Raw genomic sequence first — 21,117 nt, 5'->3', positions numbered from 1 at the left:
GTCAGGTTATTGCCAGGCTCGTAATCCCAGAGTTGATAAAGACTGTCCGTAACAAAACTATCCCCTAGCCTCACTGTAACGACCAATCGCCACCCCCTTGCTCCAGAAGCGATCGTGAGAGTGGTGCAGATGATGATGATGATGAAAGGAGCAATACACGGTCACCCATACCCACACAACCATCCCCTGAACTCATGACTGGAGGAACAAAACCCATTCATGAAGAGAGACAAAGAGGTAGACAAGAACCCTAGATAGATGGATGGAGTGCACTATTGTAAGGGTAGGATGACGCATGCTGGCAAACATAAACTTAGAGTGGAGAGAGTCTGGGAAAATTCATGTCCTATAGTAAGCTAATATGGGCTACTGATGATGAGGAATGAAAGGTCTCGTGGAATTGACAATATGCCTGATTTAGATTCGTTATTTTCTACATAAAGCATTTGTTAATATCTCGGGAGAGTTTCTGTTCTACTGTTTGGCTGCTACTTACCACGATGCTGCTTGTGTAGGTGAAATCCTTCCATTAACTAACCCTGCCTCCTGTGTGGGGTAGTTTTATTTAGAGAAGGAAACTATAAAATCCTGACCTTGTATCTAAGTGCAAACTAACACTCCTCCCTCATACACTCCCGGCCTTTCCTTCCACCTTTGTCTAGAACTGCGTCTCTCTCCCCCAAAGAACACACACACTCATATTCAATCTCTCAGTGAAATAATATCTAATAATGACACGGTATGGTAATTGCAACCCAGAAGCCTTTAGAACGATGAAAGCTTTTCCATTCAGCCATGACAGTTATTACAAAAGGAGCTTAAGTGGTACTGATACTGATAGGATTTAAAATGACTAATAATTATTTCGTTATAAGCAGAAGACCACTAAAGGTACGAGTATTTGGCAAGGGCTTATACGACAGTAATTCCTAAGAAAAGTTTAATGTCACCCTGAAAACAAAGCAAACGTCTGTACGCCACGTAGGTATAGGAATACGTAGCTAAGAAACTGAAAACAGAAGATACAGGAAGAAATATGGCAGTCTTGACAAAAATACCGAGATGGACAAAAATTAACAGAGTGCTCAAAGCTGCCCTGGATAATCCATATATGTCCATGAATTACCAACTGTGTGAAACAAGAATTTGGTGCCAATATATCTTATGGTTGTAAAGAGAGAACGAGCTTAACATCATCTTTAATTATTTACATCGATACGGAAATTGTTACTGCTCTTCCTCATGGCAAGAAAATATCAACAAAGGTGACGATGCAAAAAATAGGTGATGATGCAAAATATAGGTGGCAATGCAAAATATAGGTGACGATGCAAAATATATACTGGATCACACAGCTGCGTTTCTCAGCATCACACACGGCCGTAAAGGATGTGAACAGAGCTGATGAAGTCACAACACCTAGACACACCTGCACCTGTCGACACTCCTACACTCTGCTGACCCTGCCTATGTGTGTGTGTGTGTGGAGAGAGAGAGAGAGAGAGAGAGAGAGAGAGAGAGAGAGAGAGAGAGAGAGAGAGGCGTATACAGCAAGAGGCTTGTGGGGGAGGGACTCTCTCTACTCTACCCTAACTTTCACGAATATATTACTCTTCCTATCAGTCTCGTCACACACACACACCAAAACGCACACAAGCACACACACAAAACTAAAAACAAAAACACAAACAACACACAATAACAACACACGCGATTTAAGCACACGCAAAAATCACACGCAAAGGACATTTAAATACGCACAAAAACACACCCAAAAAAAACAAAAATACACACAAAACACAAAATACACACAAATAAACAAAAACAAGCATAACATACAAAACCATCACAATAAACAAAAAGCAACACGCACAACTCAAACACAATTCGAACGCTCGCAAGAACACAGGCAAACACACACAAAGCAAACAAATGACTAGATTACGAGAAGAGATGAGAGAAATAAAGAAAAGCGAGAGTAAGTTCAGTTTTAGCGGTAGAGAGAGAGAGAGAGAGAGAGAGAGAGAGAGAGAGAGAGGAAGAGGGGTCACATGGAAGAGAGACACTTAGGCAAATGTGCAGGTAGGATACACTGGCCGTAGGGGGGAAACAGAGAGGGGGGGAAACTAGTACTTATGTTGCAAATGTACTGTTTGTTATTTGAAAGGAAAGGTAACTGGCATGGAACAATGGACTCTCTCTCTCTCTCTCTCTCTCTCTCTCTCTCTCTCTCTCTGGAACCCATTCATCTTCCTCTCGGGCCCTGGGAGCACATCCAGACATTTTTAACATCCCAAAACTGTCAGACGCTTTGGGCAGAAACCTTGCAACAATTTTAACAAGGTTTGGAAAGAGGTGCCTTGAGCTTTCTTACGCTTCTTCCACATTACTCCCACTAACGAAGCATTAATATCATTTACCCGTATAAAGAAATGCCTGTACTTTTTTTACACTGCCTTGATCTAAAATTGTCATCTCTCCATCATGATTATTAAATTAAATCGTTAGTTATTAGACTATGGTGATTATCATGAAGAAATTTTATAGGAGGCATGTACGGTGGTAATATTGTCTCTTTTTGCAATAAAGTTACAAGAAAATAATAGAAAAAAGACGAAAATCTGGACCATGTTAAAGACTGCGTAAAGGCCGATTTCAACACGGGTATCTCTATCTATCTATCTATCTATCTATATCCCGACGTCCTAGTCCCTCAAAGGGTGGCAGCAGACAAAACGCCTCCAAGTCGCTCTGTCACCCACCCTTTGCCTGCCCTCCCCCCAACTCACTCCCCCCTCCCTGATATACTAACTACAAATCACTTGCTGTATGACGAGAAATAAAAAGGTAATTGCAAAAGTAAGGCCAACATCACTGGATTGGCCTAACTGAGTGGGACAAGCAAAGTTCAGTAACATCTGCTGCTTCTCTAAATTCCCAGAAGAGGCGTCAATCCGTAAGAGTCTAATATAAAGTAAGTGTTCTCTTGGTCAATAAACGAAGGACAGTTTTCATGACAGCACCTACGATTTGTGAAGTGAAGTTGACAGAGAGAGAGAGAGAGAGAGAGAGAGAGAGAGAGACAGACAGACAGACAGACAGAGACAGAGAATTATACGCACTGAAACGAAAGCAATATTATAGCTCCTTATTTGCTGTTTCCTATATACCGTATGTGTTGTGTAGCTATGGACACGTTAAGATGAAGTATTTAAGAATTTACCTGGTTTTCCGCACCACTGATTGTGTTCTTATCAAAATGGTCATCAAGACAGGGCAGAGGATGAAGGAGGGAAAGGGAAGGGAGGGCACGGAGGGGTGAGAGGTGGAGCGAGGAGGGGAGCTGAGAGGAACTGGTGGGAGCTGAAATTGTAAGAGGGTAATGTTGTGAGTTAGGACAGGATGAATGCTGATGGATCGATTAAATAAGAAAGGTAATGCAGGAGAGTGCGTGGAGGAAGACTGAGGCCATTGGAGGAGGTGGTAGGAGTAGGATTGTTTCGGTGGAGTAATGTGAAGAAAATGGAGTGATGAGATGGGGATGAATAGGGATAACACTGAATGGTAGGAGGGATGAGGAAAAGAGGGGTGGGTGTGGGAGACAGTGAACAGTGGGGAGGAGTGTAGGGGAAGACAGTGAATGGGGGATTCGGAAGCAGGCAAGGACAGAGGGCCGTGTTGTCCGTGGTCCGTGGCACGTCTACCGCCGCAGCTGGCACTCCGGGGCGGGTTGGGGCCTGCGTGGAGAGCGGCAGATAACGCCAAGATAAACCGTGACAAATGGCCGGGACGCCATGACAACAAAGACGATCATTTCCAGTCATAAGGCCAAACGGAGCCAAGAAATACATCCATTTTGGCCATATCACAGTGAGAGAGAGAGAGAGAGAGAGAGAGAGATGGAGCGAACCCATAGTTTTCTCGTCCTTTGATCTGGCAATAAAAATGACGGCCGTGGCCTGTGTTTATCCTGGCAAGGCAAATGGATGAGGGAAAACAGCAGAGGCATCAGAGCAAACAGTTCCCCCTCTCAGCAACGATGAATGGGGTGAAACTGAGATAAACTTTCTATTTTCCAGCGATATTTCCTTGGTGTCGGAGGCAGAGAGAGAGAGAGAGAGAGAGAGAGAGGGAGGAGGTGGAGGCGAACCAGAAGGCTTCCTCTTCTTTGATTGCCGGAGAGAGAGAGAGAGAGAGAGAGAGACAGAGAGAGAGAGAGAGAGAGAGCACCTCATAAAGTCTTACGACCTAAACCGTGTAAGTACCGAGCACTGATGATGCAAGAAGGTAAACATGCTTCCTATGTTGGAGAAAGAAAAGGATAACAAAACCCCTCCACCTCTCCAGCTAGCAACGCAAAGAGATCAGCGTATTTAAAGAAGACGTGGACAGCGAGAGCTAAAATCCAGACAAAAGAGGGATTTATACTGAAGCTGTGGGCTGATGGAGACGGGATTAGCGAGAGGAGGGGAGAGGGGAAGGGGTGAGAGGGGAAGAACGAGTAAGGGCAGCCAGCCAAATCCCCTCAGTTACCCCTCCCTCCACCAGAGAAAGAGGCGATCAATATGCACAGTGGGGCAATGGCTGAGTGGGCCGGTGGTGGTGGCAGAGGGAGTGCCGGAGTGGGCGGTGGCAGGGGGAGTGGGCGGCGGTGGTGGCAGAAGGAATGGGCGATGATGGTGGCAGGGAGAATGGGCGATGATGGTGGCAGGGAGAGTGGACGGTGGTGGATTCTGTACAATAATCGATTTTTTTTTTTTTTTGCAGTTTTAGCAAGTGATCTAACAAGAGAGGTCCAGCTGAGGGCACTGTTAAGTGAAACACCGAGGATTTTAACACTTCTAGGGAAAGGAATTTTAGTGGCACTGAAGTTACTATAGGAATCAGGCAATATCTCTCAATTAGTAAATTGTAAATATTTGGTTTTCCTAGTGTTAAATGGTACAGTGGTATTTTGTCCCCAATCAGTGATCTTAGATAAGTCTTGATTTATGAAGATTGCTGTACTGAGCTGTGAGTTCGAGATATTAAACTCTGTGAATCGGCGATAAGTGTGAACGAATTGTGAAGTGTTGAGTCATCTGCATACGAGTGAATGGGATTATGGGTGATAGATAAGAGATCAATAATATGAATTAGAAATAGGGTCAGCTGGAGCCAAGACTGATCCTTGTGGCACGCTGGCATTAATCGAGCGGAAACTGAAACATACATCATTTACTTTAATCTCTCTGTCACTGAGAGAAAATTGTAGGATATTCAACAAAATCTTATCCCTTATTTCGGTCCGGCAATCAGAAAAAATAGAATTTGATTGTGCAGATTATAATCCTGGGCAGGGATGCACAAAACTCCGTCGGATGGCAGCCTTAAGGCTGGCCTTAAATGAAATATTAAGGGCGGCCCTACGGCTGCCTCTAAGGCCCATGCACGACGATCCCTTGCCTTGTCTTAAGGCTGACTTAAGTTTCGTGCATTGGCCTTAGCTAAGGCTAGCCTTAACTGTAGGGAATGTTTTGGGGGAAATCTCGTGCGTCAGCTGAGACTCTTCCGACCAATCAGACGGCAGAACACAGAAACACTGGGCCAATCACAGAGCTTTATGAATCATCTGGGGGTAAGAGGCGAGAGCGAGTGTTTATGTTACCGGCAATGTGGGGAAACCCGTCACATAGAATGCCTAGGTAAACTATATAATGCTAAAATTTCAAGACAAGGTCTAAGAAAATCATCTGTACACGTTTCCTTGGTATTCTGTAGATTACCGTGTTTATTTTAGGCAAAGTGAGAAACGACCAAACTGTAGCAAACCGGTAAATGTGAAATCAGTTATTTCAGTATGTTACGCTAATTTAGACTGCGGTTAGGTTAGGCTGGGAGAGCCTAGGCTACGTTCAAATTCGATATAGGTAGGTTAGGTTAGGTTAATTTAGTTAAACGCCTAACACAGTGCTCTTCTAAATTGGCCTAACCTAACTTAAACTTAACCTAGATTATCCCAGCCTAACCCCCTGATGTTTATCATACTTTGCCATAAAAATGCCAGACATTCTACAGAATACCTAGGCATTCTAATAAAATCCCTAGGTAAAATGTATAAAGTCAGAATGAAATACAGTAAGCTTTATTTCATACCTTGCCAAAAAATGCTAGACATTCTGTCGAATACCTGGGCATTCTATACAATACTTTATTTTCACACAATGCCAGTAACATTAACACAACAGTCAAGGATAAGCAAGTGAAGCACCAGTAATTAATTGAAAACAATGTCGGGTGCAATGAAAAGCTCTCCAGCATTACACCCACACAACCTTTAAAACATTAGTAAGATGGGAGGGTTTAGGAATAAAGAAACAAAATAGCAATACGAACGGGAACTTATTATGTTTGCTATGTTTTACCTAACCATTGTCTAACTTCACACAAAGTAATCAGCAACCACAGTTACCTAGCAGAAAACTGTCACCATAGACACCTTGGTTCACATCTCTGGTGGAGGTTAGAATTAGCCCAGATATAGGCAGCGTGATTGCTGCCAGGATATCTGTAATTACAGCTTAATATCATTTTGTTGCTGTCACAACTTGCACATCCAGTGAATGGAGCCCATTGCAACTGACAAATACATATTCTTTGTGATCTGGGGCCTTAATTGGTATGAGAGTTCAATCCATTGCTCCAAGCACTTTAGGAAGTTAACAGTGAAGAATTATCACCACTCCATAATATGGCTGCATGGCAAAGCAGAAGTAGAGGGAAAAAAAAGACCATAAGAAACATGCAAACATCAAGAAAAGGGGGTAGGACAGAAGACAGAAGGGGACAGTTAGGAATGAAGGACTGAAGACAAAAAGGCTCCTTAGCTGCCCTTTACAAGCAGGGATACTGGGGATGTGTTCTTTCCCTCCCTTCTCATGGGGGACCCAAGCACTTTAGAAAAACTGTTTATTCTGTGGAAACCCTCTAGTCTCTGTTCTTTTCAGCAAAGCACTGGGCATCTTAATTTTTCTGTCATTTCCTGTATAAAGCATCTGTCACACGTGATATCACTTTGGATATGCTTGTTGACTGATGAATACCACTCTCCAACAACACTCTGAAAATTCCCCTGGGTTGCCAAAAATTGTTGCGTAGGCAAGAATGGCATGGGAGTGTAGCGTGACACTTCCAGTATGAGGCTCAAGTTCTGTTAAACGAAGGAATTTGCTCCTGAGGTGACGATATTGTCTCAATGCATGTTCATCATTTATATTATGGGGGTTCAGTGGATCCAGGAAACCTCCATTCCCATCTCAAAGCACGATCTAGTTCACAGGCAACCATCAACTCCATACCGAGATAAACAATAACAAGTTTGGTCCGGTTTGTGCTATAGAGAATATCAAATCGGAGTTACTTTATTTACGGGGCTCAATGCAGTAAGGCTGCTCCGACCCAGCCTCAGCGGCTGAGGCGGCCTTACCGAGGCTTACCCTCCTGTAAGTGCTTCGTGCATGGGCCTTAGCGACTTACGGCCTTAAACTACCCGACTTAAGGCCGTGTGTAGCCTTAAGGCCGTTTGTGCATCCGGGCACTGGTAGATTTTTATACCGAATTCTGGGTTGGGTTAGGTTCGGTTATCAATGTTCGGTCGACTAAAAAAAAAAAAAAAAAAAAAAAAAAAGACCGATTTTTTCCTAAATACATACAAATAACTTAACCAAACCTAACCTTGAAAGCCACCAATTCCTCTTATAAACAACACGTACTGTGAAAATCTAGAAAATAAGGAATGGAAATTGTGCTACTTACTTATTACGAAGTGGGCCCGCTGAGTTCGTGCATACCATCATGCGTCTTTCGGCAGAAAATAGAATTCGGTTTAAATATTAAAAATAAATATAAACTGCACAGCCAAATTATATTTTTTCTTGATCACTGGACCAAAATAACCCTGGGAAAAATACAATGAAATCAGTAAAGCGAAGTACAGGACATCCGAATGATTACCTCCTTCCATTATATGCTGCAAAATCACACCCTAACGTTACATACGTTCCTACACTATGTCCGGTTTTGAGGCGATCTACACTTCTTGCAATCGTTCCTTCGATCATAAGTTACTCGTTTCTGCAACATAGCTAATCTACCTGAGAATTGCAGATGTCATTATTTCTATATTGTTCGGAAACATCATTTAGAAAATTAAAGACAATTCTAAGCTGCCTTATGTTGCTTATCGGCAGCCTGACTCAAAAGTAATTCGATTTAAAAGTTTACATACCGTACGTAACATGATGCAATACCAAGAAAATCGCAGGATACACTAATTCAGAATGAATTACATGAAGCTATGTTCACGTCATATAAACTACAGGCATTAAATATCAAAGATGCCTAGACATTTCACATAACAAATGCACAAATTTACAATAACAACTTACTATGCTTGATGTCCCTCTATAGATCTTTACCACGTGACGTCATGGGTCATGCGACTTTTGTTCATGATGCCATAATGGGCGGCAAATTGTCGGACGTCTAGAGAGAGAAAATTGCAGATTCCACAATGTTATTCCACTGTTGTGCCTTCGGCTGTTAGACATGGCAGAAAAGTGTAAGTGGGGTAAACTTCTGCCGGTTTCCAGCCAATGAGGAAAGGCAACAGAAGTGGATAACTGCCGTGATGAGGGCGAATTGGCAGCCGACGGCCTACAGGCCGTACACCCGACTCTGTAGCAGGCATTTCATATCAGATGAGCCCCCCACCCCCTCCAACCCCATCCCCATCCCCCCACAGCCACCCAACCACCTCACACACACCTCCAACTTTCCTACACACCCCCACCATCCTCCCACTGTCACCCCAATTCCCCCACCGCCACCCCCACCCCCACCACCATCGCCCACCACCCCTCACTCCCACCCCCCAACAACTTCCTACCCCCTCACACCCCATGCCCCCAACTGCCCTCCACAAGTCCCCCAGCCCCATACAATACCCCTCACCACCACCCAACCCCCTTCCCCTCCACCCCTATCGGTCTCACCCCTTACCACCCATCCCCCACCCACCCCCAAACCAACCCTAATTCCACCCCCACACTCTCACCCCCCACCCCCAAACCAACCCTAATCCCAGCCCCACCCCCCACCGCCATTCAAATTCCCCACCCTCCCTCCACCTCCTTCCCACACTCCCACGCCCCCACCCTCCACCCATTCATCAACTACTCGATTCCCAGCCACTGTATATACCTTTCCCAGTGACGTCACAAATCACGTGGTTTTGTTTAAGACTCCGTATTCGATGGCAAACTACTCGCAGTAATGACTGTCCAGACAGGGCTGTCAGAGATTGTACTGTCTGATATATGCAGAAATCTGGATCAACGCCACCAAGATCTGTACAGGAACAAGATAAAGTGTTTGAAGTTGGAGGCTTACACCATATCTAGAGAGAAATTCACTCGTTTCAAGTACGGGAGACAAAAAACAGATCTCACACATGGCGATCTTCATCACTATTTGGTGAACAGAGGCTGTGGATGACGTTTTTGAGAATGCGGAAAATGACAGCCTTGTTATCATTCATACAGGAACCAACGAAGTCATGCAAACCCGATCAGAGGAGCTGATGGAGAAGTACAGGAAGATGATCTGACGTTACAAGGAGAAAACTAACCATATTTTAATTTCAGGGATACTACCAAGGATTAATGCAGGGAATACCTTCTTCAGCAGAGCATTTAGTATTAATAACAGAGTCAAGTCACTCTGCTTACAGGAAGGAGTTCAGTTCATCGACACGTGGAACCAATTTTACGAGCAGCATACACTGTTTACGAACAATGGACTACACTTGAATGCCGTTGGTTCTGCCCGTCTCGGTTGTTTGCTTAATAATGCCGTAAGTTTTTTCTGGAGAAAAAACAAGCATCACGGGAGGCAAACGTAGATGTCATACGATCTGTTAAATCAATAAATAGTGGAAGCTCCCAACATCAGAAGGGAAAGCACATTAAAGCAAGCCTTGCAAATGCTCGTAGTCTACGTAATAAATTTTCTGATTTAGAGGCCCTTGCCTTTACGGAAGATTATGATGTAATTGGAGTAACAGAATCGTGGCTAAATGCTGAGCAGAGAGATTTTCTAGTGGAGTTTAATTTACCAGGCTATCACATTTTTAGTTGTGAAAGGAAGAATCGAGCAGGGAGTGGCGTGTTGTTATACTGTATGTTAAATCAGGATTTCATCCAGTCGAAATTACCAATCCATGTATCGAAAACATCGACACTATTTATATTCAGCTTAGAAATGATTATTGTCATAAAATCACTCTTCGGTTAATTTATCGTCCACCTGGTCAGCCACTCAACATCGATAATGAAATCTACAATCAAATTACCGAACTATCCTGTATGCAAAGCACTGTAATATTTGGTGACTTTAATTTACCAGTTCCAAAATGGGGAGAAGCCCTATCCTCAAACACAGGGTCAGACCTATATACAAATTTGCAAGAAAGTTCTTTGTATCAATTTGTAAATTATCCGACACATGGAGCTAACATCCTAGATCTTGTCTTAGCTACATCAGAAAATGTAGTGAGTAATGTTATTGTAGGAGAAGAATTTAGTACAAGTGATCATCGCATAGTTACATTTAACATTAAATTCAGTGAAGACAGTGTCAAGGCCAATTGTGAGAAAGTGCCCGACTTTAAGAGAACAAATTTTAAGAAATTAAAGGCAATTGCAGGTGCAGCTGACTGGCATTCCATTGTCGAAACTTTAGATATCAATGACGCGTGGAGTTACTTTACAGAAACTTTCAAACAGTGCCATCAAATTATGTATTCCTATGCGCAACAGAAGGCCCGCCAAAAATTCTAAACCCAAATGGTGGAACTCCAACATTAAACATTGTCTAGAAGCAAAAAATCTTGCATATAAGAATTATAATACCACAAAGAGTCAAAGTGATAAAAATGAATATGATGCCCTTCGACGAAAAGCCAAAAAAATAATTAAATGCAGTAAGAAAAACCTTGAGACACATATTGGAAGTATCAGTAAATCAAATCCCAAAGAATTTTTCAGTTACATAAGAAGCAAAAAGGTAATAACTCCATCAATCGGTCCCTTAGTCACAGATAACAGAGAGCACACTGATAAAGAAACTATGATGGCGAAAATTCTTAATACTTTCTTCGCATCAGTATTTACAACAGAAAATATACATACAATTCCTACTGTTTCCCCCATTCCTATAGAAGAGGGCAACATAATCACTGACATTACAGTCAGCGATTTATGACGTACTGCTTGCAATAAACAGATTAAAAGAGAATAAAGCACCAGGACCGGACAAAATATCACCACGTGTATTGAAGGAACTACAGAATGAAAAATCAAAGCCTTTAGCTGAACTTTTTAGCTTATCACTTAAGAGCAGTAAGGTGCCACATGACTGGAAGCTTGCTAATGTAACCCCAATATTCAAAAAGGGCAACAGAGCCCAACCAGAAAACTACCGCCCAATTAGTTTAACATTGGTGGTTTGCAAATTGCTTGAAACTATTATCAGAGACAAGTTTGTAAAACACTTAGAAACAAACAATCTCAATAAAGATTCGCAACATGGTTTTCGTAATAATCGCTCTTGCCTCACGAATCTGCTGTACTTTTTCAATGATATACTGAACATGTATAACGAGACTAAATCTGTTGATGTGGTCTACCTCGATTTTCAAAAGGCTTTTGACAAAGTTCCACACAAAAGACTCCTTCAGAAGCTAAAGGCACATGGTTTCAGCGGCAGTGTTCTCAAGTGGGTAGAAGATTGGCTCACCAGACGAAGCAAAGAGTTGTAATAAATGGAAAAGAGTCAGACTGGATAAACGTTACAAGTGGAGTGCCGCAGGGTTCAGTGTTAGGTCCTATTCTTTTCTTAATATATGTGAATGATATTGACGAAGGATTGTGTTGTAAGATTTCAAAATTTGCTGATGATACTAAAATAGGTAACAGAGCAGATACAGCACTGCAAAGACAGGCAATTCAGAGAGATCTTGATCAACTGTTTAACTGGGCCCAAGTCTGGCAAATGGATTTCAATATTAATAAATGCAAAGTGTTAAACATTGGCAGTAAAAACGTAAGAGCAAGTTATAGCATGAATAATGTCCAGCTTGATAGGGTAAACCATGAAAAAGACTTAGGAGTTATAATAACAAATGATCTGAAACCAAGAAAACAATGTACAGAAGCTGTGAAAAAAGCCAACAAATTGATTGGCTTCATAGGCAGTGCATATGAATATAAATCCAATAATATCGTCCTCACTTTGTATAATTCCTTAGTAGCCCGCACTTGGAGTATTGCATTCAGTTTTGGTCACCGTATTATAAAAAGGATATGGAAAAGCTTGAAAGAGTGCAGCGAAGGATGACAAAGATGATACCTAGATTGCGAAATAAATCGTACGAGGAACGTTTAGAAGCCCTTAATCTCTTTACCCTAACAAAACGGAGGATATGAGGAGATTTAATTCAAGTATTCAAGATATTCAAAGGACATGATAACATGGCTGTCGATAAATACTTCACAGTTGATCACTCGAGCTACACCAGGGGCAATGGGCATAAAATAATTGGCAAACGATTCCAGTCACATGAAGCTAAGCATTTCTTCTTCAATAGAGTTGTAAATATATAGAATAAATTGCCCTCCAACGTAATAGATTGTAATACAGTACAAACCTTTAAAGGTCGCCTGGATAAGTATTTGGCATCCAACCCTCAGCTTGATATGTTTACTCCTGAATAAAACACTTGTGTATGTATAATTTTCCGTTTTATTTTGTTTTAGTTTTTTAGAGCCTGGATCAATTTATTAAATGCAAATATAGTATATGCACAGACTAGGATATGCACAGATAGCCCTGAGTTAACGGTCACTACTCAGACTTTCGACCTGTGATGGGCTGTGGATCACTGAGGGTCCCTGTTAGTTACATGGCCATCCTCTGGATTTTTTTTAATGTACCAGGGGTCACTGCGTCAGGAGGTGACTTGTTTGCTTGTCCCGCTTGGGAAAGTTCCTAGTCCCAGTGGAATGAATGGAGCTGGGGCCTGATTGACTGCTGCCTACCTTAATAGCGCCAGGCAAGGCTGCCACACCACCCCTGAATATCCACACTGTGCACTGTGCAATTTCCACACTGTGTCCACAGACGCCCCGTCAACTCAACATACCCGTACAGCGACATGCATTAGTTATTTATTTCTTCGATTGCTCATTGTACATTACTACTTTCTCTTTCAGGTTATTCATACTGGTAGCTTATAGATAATGAATTATAGAATGTAGCTTTTCCTTTTCATTCTTTCCTATGAAATTTCCATGTCAGTTTTTCCATGCTGTGTGGTGGTTTTTCTCACTTTTTCTTGCCAGTTTTGGCTGGAGGGTTTGGAGGCGGGGGGAGCCTTCTTGCTTTACTATCCTTATCCTTCAGCATGTAGAGTTAGATCTTGTAGTCATAGTCTACTCTGTATCAAACAGCCTCGAAAGGACCATAAGGTCTGTTGCTGTTTGCTTTCCTTTGTACTCCTTTGTACTCCCTTTGTACACCCCGTGAAAGTTCACCAGGGAATCCCTCAAGGTTAATATGTGTAATATATCTAGCTGGAACTGACATACAGTACATGTAAATCGTTTTGGTAATCAATAAATTATTGACATGGGGCCAAGGGTGGAAGGATTGTACAGATCTTTTCCACGTGACGTCACGGGTCATGTGACCTGTTTATGATGCCATACTGGAGGGCAAATTGTGGAACGTCTAGAGAGAAAAAATTGCAGATTCCACAATGCTATTCCACTGTTGTGCCTCCGGCTGTACGACATGGCAGAAAAGTGGAAGTGGGGTAAACTTTTGCCGTTTTCCAGCCAGTGAGGAAAGGCAACAGAAGTGGATAGCTGCCGTGAAGAGGGAGAATTGACAGCCGACGGCCTACACTCGACTCTGTAGCGGGCATTTCATATCAGGTGAGTCACCTCCCACCTCCTCCAACCCCACCATCCCACCCCTTACCAACCATCCCCAACCCTTCCCCAAACCCTCACCCCTTACACCCCCCACTGCCCTATCCCCGAAACCAACTTTAATCCCACCCTCCCACAGCCATTCAAATCCCTCACCCTCCCTCCACCTCCTTCCTGCACTCCCACTCCCTCAACCTGCACTCATCAACTACTCGATCCCCCCTTGGCCCCACGTCAATAACTTACTGATTACGAAGACGATTTACATGTACTGTATGTCAATTCCGGCTAGGTATATTACACGTATTTACCTCGAGGGATGCCCCAGTGAATTTCATGGGGTGTTCACCAAAAACTGATAGAAATCTCCATATCTGAGATCTGGTTTCGGTCTCCCGTACTTGAAACGGGGAATTTCTCCCTAGATATGGTGTGAGCGTCCAGCCTCAAACACTTTATCTTGTTCCTGTACAGAACTTGGAGGCGTCGATCCAGATTTCTGCATATATCAGTCAGTTCAATCTCTGACAGCTCTGTCTGGACAGCCATTACTGCGAGGAGTTTGCCGTCCAATAAGGAGTCGTAAACAAAACCACGTGATTTCTGTGACTTCACTGGAAAAGGTCTATACTCGCGAGCACGGCAGGCCCACATTCCAGCCAGGAAGTTCCGGAAGAGACCATCGAATATACTCCACAGGAAACAGTATATAATCCACAGGGTCCGCAGAAGACAGCAGTATATAATGAACAGAAAACAGCTGTCAAAAGTCCATAAAAAATAACTGCACACCTAAAATATCAGAAAATAGAAGAAGTTTGATACAGTCTACCTCACACTCTCACAGCTGATTCACGACTCCCTAACCCACTGACTACGGTGAATGTGATTTGCGTGAATTTCAATCCAGTAAATTTGCTCAAAACATTTTCATAATAATACAGTGCGATAATAGAATAAGGCATATGTTTACGAAGCCATAACACCGGATTCCTGCGAAATAATAGCGGGAATCAATATGCTGCACATTTCTGTAAACATTTCTCTTTGTAGTCTCTTCCACAAATAAAAAATAAGCGAGGTATTGTTGGGTCCGTAATGTGGGTGTTAAGGGTGTTTAAATATTTTCTCTACCTCTTTTTGTCTAAATGGAGAAAATGAAAAGAATGAATTTCAAGCCATTTCAAACGTTAACATACCCACACGCCAGTCAGCCTAGATTCGTGTTATTCTAGCTCCATCTTGACTTATTTCAAATTCGAAAACAAAACAGAGCCACTTCCGGCCCTCTTATTGGCTAAATCAGGACCATTATGCACCGGCGAAAACAAAAGCATAGCACCTTATGACCATACTATACCACCCAGAAACAAAAACGCATCGCCTTTAATAAACGAAACACAATGAAACAGCCACCACAGGCATCATTAACGGCCTCACAATATCTCGCTTGTTTGTATTTGCAGAAGAAACTTCACAGAAGAAAGTTGACTTAGAACTGTGCAACGTATTGATTCTGGTTAGTATTTTTAGTAATCAGGTGTTATGGTTTAGTGAACATTATCACACAATAACAATGAATCGTGGCTATAATTATTTACACAAATACAAGTACCTATTTAGGTTTCAAGTATTCACACTGCAAGAAATAAATTATTCTTACAGTCTTCATAATTCTGTACTTTCCACAATGTATCACAGCTCAAAGCACACTGGCACCAGTTCAACCCACAAAAATCACTGCAGCACCTAAACATCGTATGCTACAAAATCTTGCCTTCACATTAAATGCCAAAAAAAAAAATATATATATATATATATATATATATATATATATATATATATATATATATATATATATATATATATATAACAACTTTGTGGTCATCAGTCCGTTTATTTATATTTACCCAGGCTCCTTTACATATCTTCAGTCGATGGTGTTGTCTTGGTCGAGATATTTTCACCATTAGCGTAGGTCTAGCTATTTGTATCTGTTGGATTTAGTATTGGTTAGCGATTTGTCTGTTAAGTGATTACTTTTAGGGTCTTTAGGTTTTTCTTTATAAGTAATGTAAGGGCTAAAAATATAAAAGCAAGAATATATATATATATATATATATATATATATATATATATATATATATATATATATGGCCTTAATGACCAGGGGCTTTGGCCCCAATGGTCGATAGGCCAAAAAAAAAAAAAAAAAAAGGCTGAGCACCATTAGCAGATTTTAACCTCAGATTGCTTCAAAACTTGAAATTTACTACTTGCAAGAGAAGTGATGGTTGTGAGTCGTCTGCTGGAAGAACGTATGCGTGCTTCTCTTCTCTGTATCCACGTCACACACACACACACACACACACACACACACACACACACGTGCACCGCCTTTTAGATCATCTCGCCATTCTCTTATTCCATCTCCCACCAAAAAATATATTTCTCCCCGAAAAGAGAAAATAACACACTGAGAAAAATAAATGAAAGTTATAAAAAATAATGACACATCACCGATCTTCCTCTTCCCATACACTGCCCTTCACGTCTCCTATTGCCCTCCCCCTAAAATCTATATCTATCTACACACACACACACACACACACACACACCACTCCACAATACACACATACACGCTCCCTCACCAATACTTCCCACATTTACCAATGACTCTAGTGAAAGTGGCGAGCATCATCCACTCACTTGAATCAGTGTTGCCTACTTATTCCACTTTTGAATCTATACTGGTTAACAAGTCTAATTGTTTCCTGTAACCCAAGAAACCATCCACAACACTGGATGGTAACCATAAAATCAAATAAAGAAGTAATGTTAAGCCTATGGTGAAATACTTAACTGGGTAGAGAGACAGTAATGTGGCGTCATTTCAGAAACCATATCTCCACACTTCCCCATGTCTCGTCGTGGTGAGGCGCCGTCCACCGCAAAGGGTACATCAGTTCACTGCATGAGACACCTTGCAGGGGCTATTGCTTACCTGCGGTTGATGAGTTTGCTCGGCCAGACAGAGAGGGGTTATTCTACTACAATTACCACAGCTAAACCATAGACTCTTAAACGTATGCCATAGCATGCATATTCAGATGAACCTCACACTGATGACCCTCTACACTTTGTAATGCATTCCCCACCCTGACAACTGTACACCTGTACACAACACTCGCACTCTGATTCACGTCAGCAACATTTAAACCCACCACTTCCCCTCCCATACCCTTCACATTCTGTTTTATCCCCTCACTATTCTTTCTTTGCACTCACACTCATACCCTCAACCACTACAACACCCCTAGTTTAATCAACCCCCTCCAGTCTTTATACCCAACGAAAATAACACTGGTCAACTCTGAAACTGTCTCTGTTTTCCTACTGCCTATGATCTCCAGTCTTTCAAACGCAGTATTTCCAGGCATTTCGAAATGAACGGATCTTGAATTTGGCCATCATTTGTATTGTTTTTTCCATTCTTAGAAGGAATGGTTTGCGGGCTCCTGGCCTTTGGTTCCTTCCTCCTTGCATAAAAAAAAAAAAAAAGAACAATGCAACACTCCCTGCCACTCAGTCCTCAGCCTCGCATACCCACCAACTCCACACCCACGACAATTCTCATGTTTTCTCTCCACGTGCACATGGTCACCTCAAATAAAATTACTACATCAGATTTCCCCCCAACCAGTTCTTTCCTGCCACCATTGGTCAGATATTTTTCTGACCCGTATTGCTCGCTGATTAAAGTAAATATTAAGTGGGAAGTTCTCTTATTTCTATTGTCACTGTTAGGATTTGGCATCTTTGGATTTACTGCTAGTTCATGCATACTACTCACATATTGGCTTTAGGATTGAGAATGCAAGTAAGTGTGTGTGTGTGTGTGTGTGTGTGTGTGTGTGTGTGTGTGTTTATGAATTTTAAGTAAAAGAAATTGGTATGAAAAATGCACCAATCAAAATACAACATATAACATCCCCCCAAAATACAGGATGAGCCAAAAAACATGTGCCAAACTTCAAGAGATTATTCTTTGATTAATTCTGAGTAATGCTACATCAACTAGGTCCAATTGTCAACAGTTACGGTGATACAATACTGAAATCATTATGAACGAAATCGGTGATTTGCTAACATACCTAAAATTTATCAGTAACTGTAGCTTCGTAACGACTCACAACTACATAAGTGTTGCTGCATTGTTTTTTGTTCTAAGTCAGCCGAAAAATTGCCTCCTGAATTTTAGCACACGTTTCATGAGACAATTTCAAATAAAACATTATCAGATATTCAGATTCCCTAATTTGTATTTCTCTAAAGAAATGGAAGGCCATAGTTCAGTTGTTGCAAAGTATGTTCATGAAATCAATGCGCTCAAGAAATCAATGCGTTCAAGACATCAATGTGTTCAAGAAATCAATGCATTCAAGAAATCAGTGTGTTCAAGACATCAATGCATTCAAGAAGCCAGTGCATTCAAGAAATCAATGGGTTCAAGAAATTACTGCACTTAAAAAATCAATGCATTCAGTTGTTGCAAAGTATGTTCAAAAATCAATGTTTTAAGAAATCAATGCGTTCATGAAATCAGTGCATTCAAGAAGTCAGTGCATTCGATTGTTACAAATTACATTCAAGAAATCAATGCGTTAGGGAAAATCTTCATGGAGCAGCGAGGAAAAAAACGTAACTCAATGATGTGTCCTTCATTACGCACGGATGCTTTTTGTGCCGCCAATTTTGTCATCACTTCCCAGACGTTCCCATCCGCTTTCCCGCCACCAGTAAGACCCACAGTGACAGCGGCCAGTCACTGAGAGGACGTAAAGACTCAAATTTTCCCAGGCATTCACAGGTCCTCGGTAATATTGACATCTTAATTCAACCACCTAAAGGTCTGGTTATTGGATGGGGGTGTAAGGGAGGAGGGATGTTGTCGGGGCAAAGAGGGAGGACTGGGGTTGGGGGTTGATGTGATTGTGTTTGCGCATTAGAAGGGTCAATGGAAGTAATGTGATAATAAGAGGTAATACGAATGTCACAATAAAGGTAACTGTACACAAGATATCAAACTTTAATAACTGTGAAGGAAAGACAAAGAATACCAAGAGGAGAGAAGGTACTTGTATTCTGTCATGTGCACAACAGGTAAATATTAACCATGGAACTGTCTTCTTCAGTCGGTCTTTTCCATTACCCATGACCACTGGCCTGGCATTATTCACACCTGAAAGTGTGGAACACGTTAAGTGAGCACCCCTGTTAATATTGTTATTTTAGGATGGAGAGGGAGAGACTGATGAGGAGAGTGTATGTGAGAGAGGTGGAAGGGGGGACAGGGAGGGGGAGGCCAAGGAGGAGATAGAGGGATGGAGTGGAGAGGTATATGAGAGAGAGGGGGTGTGTGAGCTGGGAGCACGGCAGGGAAGTGGCGGGGGACAGGGCAACATGGAGGCGATTTGTTTGTGGCCACCCATTACGGGATTAAGGCGTCTGGCAATAGATACATAGATAGATAAATTGACTGCTTTTAACGATGTGCTTAGGTTTGTTATGGCCTTAATAATTCCGAGATAACCCAGTTTTATTGCTCAATTTGGCATTGTTTGGTTATTTTCAGCAATATGGCGACGTCCTTTGATTACATCCTTGTAGTTTTAAGTACCACATATTACTTTTCGACAAGCATCCAATGAGATGCGTAGGTCCAGTGTTCAAATTACTGTAGGTCAGTGTGTTAGGGGGTTATGACTTTCGACAGTGGTAGCCTATCAAACGGGAGGGAAGGGGAGGGTGGGAGAGTGAGCGGAGCGAGCTGTTTAAAGCTGGGTGTTATAAAGCTCCCAGTCCCCCCCCCCCTTCCCCGGTAATTACTTTTATAAATCAGATCAATAGGTAGCCTTATACAGTAGGTAATGGATACTTGAGTACTATTCAAAGGTCCAGGACACAGTATTCCCATTATCACAGACATTTTCAAAACTCAAAACGTATGGTGTGTGTGTCATCTCCAAAGTCTACCCTTATCGCGAACTCTAAGGACGCATATTTACTAATTAGCTTGCAAATTAGATGAAAAAATTCGCTCATAAACTTGACATAATTCAAGTGTTGAGATAAAACCAATGCACAGAATGAGGCTAGGGTGGCTAAAAATCACGTGAAAAAGTTTGGGTTAATATTGCTAACTTAGTAACTTGAGTCGTCTTCACAGTGTAGAGAAAATCTTTAATAAATTGCAAGTGAATGGCTGTCTCCTAACTTTCACAGTCAGAATAATAGAGGTCATGCATTTATTCACTTTCTGAATGATCATATACGTGCAGTAAATATCTCTCTCGTTTCTGAATGATCATATACGTAAAACAAATGTACTGGTATCCCTCGTAACAACAAACACATCATTTTTGAGAGGGTCTTTTGTGTTCTACGATGTCCTCTAGTCTGGTCTATCTCCATGGGTCTTTACTGTATTTGAGAGGACAACCCGCCAATCCTCCCAATCCTCCCACATTTCGAACACTGTGTACAAGTTATAGATGGTATTCCATTATAATTCAGCTTCTCTGCCCATACATCCAAAAACACTGTAAATGGCAAGGAAATCGATGAGTTGGTGAGTACGACGCTTTAGGAATCGGAGAAAACATGGATCACAGTTTCAAATAATCGCTGCCAAAAGGTTCTCGAAGTTCAGTCAAGCGGTGAAGGAAAATACCGAAAATTCAGTCAAGAGGAGAAGGAAAATACCGAAAATTCAGTCAAGAGGAGAAGAAAAAATACCCGAAATTCAGTCAAGAGAAGGAAAATACCCGAAATTTAGTCGAGGAGAAGGAAAATACCCGAAATTCAGTCAAGAGAAGGAAAATACCCGAAATTTAGTCGAGGAGAAGGAAAATACCCGAAATTCAGTCAAGAGGAGAAGGAAAATACCCGAAATTCAGTCAAGAGGAGAAGGAAAATACCCGAAATTCAGTCAAGAGGAGAAGGAAAATACCCGAAATTCAGTCAAGAGGAGAAGGAAAATACCCGAAATTCAGTCAAGAGAAGGAAAATACCCGAAATTTAGTCG

This window comes from Coenobita brevimanus, chromosome 6 (assembly GCF_032717465.1).
Source record: "Coenobita brevimanus isolate Jiangsu-jjx chromosome 6, ASM3271746v2, whole genome shotgun sequence".
In the NCBI taxonomy this organism is placed as follows: domain Eukaryota; kingdom Metazoa; phylum Arthropoda; class Malacostraca; order Decapoda; family Coenobitidae; genus Coenobita; species Coenobita brevimanus.
The sequence above is the reverse complement of the archived record's forward strand: the minus strand, read 5'-3'. Positions refer to the sequence as shown.